The following is a 3,789-nucleotide window of genomic DNA, read 5'->3' as shown; positions in this document are numbered from 1 at the left end:
CCGACACGTCAATGATATTCAGAGGATACTCCTGCAAATAATGAAAATGGTGAATTGCAATAATTTTGCATTTGTCTATTTTCCTCATTTAAAATAAAAAAAACATTGTATGAAATTATTTTATTACAATTATTGTGTGTGTGCGTGCGTGCGTGATGGTGACCTTTTGTTGGACTTGTAATCTAACAAAAAATTAATTTATGTTTTAATTTGCTTATCCTTCCAAATCAACAATAGCCTGGCAGTCCACCAGCATTTTTTGGGTGCAACAAAGTAAGCAGCTTGACAGATCACCATCGGCACACCTTCTGCAATCTGACCAATGTAAAAATGCTGTCGGTCTGCCAACATCTGCCGCTGCTTGGCCACCATAATACAGCAGTGGCAAGCTGATGGGATTCTACTAACAAGAAGTAGAATAAGACTACAATAAAAACAATGAGACTGGTATAATATACTTATTTAAAAAAGCAATAAATATTTTTTTTGATGTATTTTTTACAGTTAAAAAGAATTTTAAGAATAGAATAAAAGACTGAATTACAGTTTTTCTGAGTTGTTTAAGAGAAAAAAAAAATAATTTGCAAAACAATAAGTGTATTTTCAGAAAAACGTCATGGATGTCCTGCAAAAGTGTGTAACTTGTTCAAAATCCTTAGTTCATTTCTCAAAAGTAAATTTGAGTAAACCATGCTTTTCAATAGCCATAGTTAAACCATGGTTACTGTAGTAAAACCATGGTTTTGCTAATAGTAATAAATACACCAAAAAAACCATGGTTACTACCAGTGGCGGCCAGTGACGACTTTCTGAAGGGTGCACGGTGCAAAGCTCGTCACAACTAGGGCTTGGTATTAGCAAGGGCCTCACGGTACGATACACGTGACACAGTGCAATGTGCCCTGCATGTTGCGATACACTGCAATACTTTTTTCTGGTATATCACATTATATTGATAACTGCGCACAGCAGACAAAACGTAAATTTCAATTTATTTGCAAAGGTATAATGTTTACATGATACAACAAACACATATTTTTAAATGACGAGCCAGACACATGACACTCCAAATACATATTTTGAATTTGTCCCCCTCGGAAGAGAATTCTTCGGCAGCCACTGGTTACTACACTTTTCACACAAAAAAAACATGATTAATTTCGTAAGGGAAGACCGTCAAAATGTTTAGCCGTTTTAATATAAAACACGATCAATTGTGGCAAGACTGCATTGGTGAATATTTTGAAATGTGATTGTCCTGTATTACTCTTTGCTGAATTTCTTTGAGGTAGATGGTGTTGGTGGACCACCATGTCAACAATGGGATGTTCTTGTTCATTTGAAAATGAATTAACTGAATCTGGTTTGTCCACCAACATGTCCTCGAATTTCAATTCTGAAAACAAAATGTTACAAATAGAAACATTTACAGTAGAGAAAAGAACTAAAAATGTACAACACTCTAATCTAGATTAATGTAACCAGAAAAGTATAGTTACTTACCGTTTTTTCCTCAGAGATAATTGACACCACTGTGAAACAGTTAATGTTTGGCTGAACTTTCTGGCCAGTAGAGGTGTGAATCTTCACTGGTTCCTCGATTAGATTCGATTCCGATTATTAAGTTAACGATTCGATCCAATTCGATGTTACGATGCATCATGATGCATCACGATGCATTGCATCCTTTTTTTTATTACTGCACATTGCTACATTTATATTGATGAATGTAAGAAGTCAGATACAGTATGTGAACTCCTTGTTTTCTTCAAGAAGTATACTAAAGTATACTACTTAATAGGAAACAAGACAAACTTGGTCTGACAAACAACAGCAGCATTTAAAACTAAAACATTAGGAAAAACTAAAAGTGCGTAAAACTGTCAATTAAAGCATTATCAACACTTGCATCCTTTAGCAGCTCGGGGTGAAAATGGTTAACGTGGTTTCTTAAATTAGTTGTATTGCCTACATTTTTTATTTGTGCATGGCAGGCTTTACACAGCGTGTGTCTTGTCCAGTTCGTGCTTACCAGCATGTTCATAGAAGCCGAAATGAGCCCAGACATTGGCTTTTAAGATACCTGGTGCATTTTTTATCACTAGTGTCTCACAACCCTCCACCATTTTTTCTACCGCCACATACATGTACGCGACAAATGACGTCAGCAGGCTATAATCGATTATGGGTTATTACTGCATCGATGCAGAATCGTCCACCCCCGCATCGCGATGCATCACACAATCGATTAATTGTGACACCCCTACTGGCCAGCTTCTCTGAAGGAGAGACCATGATTTATAACTTGTCCAATCAGGGTGGCTCTGATTTCATTTGCAACCCGTCTGTACCCTCAACCTCTTCTCCCTCCCCTTCTACACTGCAGACCCCTTCCTCTTGTTCATGTCTTCTCTTTCCACCATACCATTGCTTTCCAGTCTGGCTATCTCTTCTCCCTCTACTGCTTCCTGTTCTCTCAACTCTCTCGCACCTCCTCTTCTCCCACCCTCTCCTTCAAATTAAAGGCGGGGATAGACCTGCCCCACACATATGCAACCCAGCAACGATGTCAGTTATAAGACATGCCACTTACAGTACTGCTGATTGGCTGCAACTAGGGCCTAGTCCACATGGACACGGGTATATTTATAACCGGAGTTTTCCCTAAAAAAAATCCTGTCCACACATGCTCGGTTTAAATTAAATATCCATTCACACGATAAAGCAAAAGCACGCTATTAAGCGCTGTCAAGAGCATGCCACACCAGCAGGCGGGAATATAACCCAAATCGTGTTCTGTAATATAGTGAGATAACTGAGCTGTATACATGTTAGAAGCCCTGTTAGCACTGTTAGTATTAGCAAGATACGACCGCCATTGCACAGAATCATCAACAAAGCAGTCAGCAGCGAACAATCTTGACGTCAAACACAGTGGATAACGGCGCACACTCTGACGTCGCAAGGCAAAACCCCCGGTTTTACTCTCTACACGACACCACTGTAACCGGAGTTTCTTAAAAAGCTCACCCTGGCCGGGGTTTTCAAATATGCTCGGTTTCAGTGCCCTGATACTGCGGTTTCATGTGGACAAACGGCCGAACTGCGTGAAAAAACTCACGGTTATAAAAATACCCATGTCCGTGTGGACTAGGCCTAAGGCTGCACGATAAATCGCATATGACTGTCATGCACATCCTTCTTTTCGGTAAAGCCGGTTCTTTGATTAGTAGTAAATTGCCATCAGCTGCTTTCAGATGGAGCTGCATTTACTACAAAGAGCCGTAGTTCACTGACAATCGGGCAATTTCGCATTAATTATCGTGGACATATCGCTTGCGATATGGCCCAGCTTATCAGGGAACTACGGCTTTGTGTAGTAAATACTGCTACATCTGAAAGCAGCTGATGGCGATTTACTACTAAACCGGCTTTACTGATGAGATGTGCATTCTTATTGCATACGATTTATCGTGCAGCCCTAGCTACAAGTGTGTTTTGGTACTCGGTCTGACTCCCTTTTCCAAAGTGTTTTCAAAAATCACACACCTCGCCTTTAACAAATGAAAGAGCTTTATTTGGTGTGTTTGAAAAACATATCTTTCTGGTTGGCTGTATGAAAATCATTTAAGAATCTTGTGCACAGTGTTTTGAGAAAATTGTGGATGTCATGCAAATCAATGCAAATCACTTCATGAATGCTGATCAACATATTAATGAGACTGGCATGCAATTGTTTGTTCGTAAAATGGTATACGCCCCACCAATAAATGCAAGCCATTGGGGTAA

Source organism: Misgurnus anguillicaudatus, chromosome 25 (assembly GCF_027580225.2).
Source record: "Misgurnus anguillicaudatus chromosome 25, ASM2758022v2, whole genome shotgun sequence".
NCBI classification, from domain to species: Eukaryota; Metazoa; Chordata; class Actinopteri; order Cypriniformes; family Cobitidae; genus Misgurnus; species Misgurnus anguillicaudatus.
The sequence above is the reverse complement of the archived record's forward strand: the minus strand, read 5'-3'. Positions refer to the sequence as shown.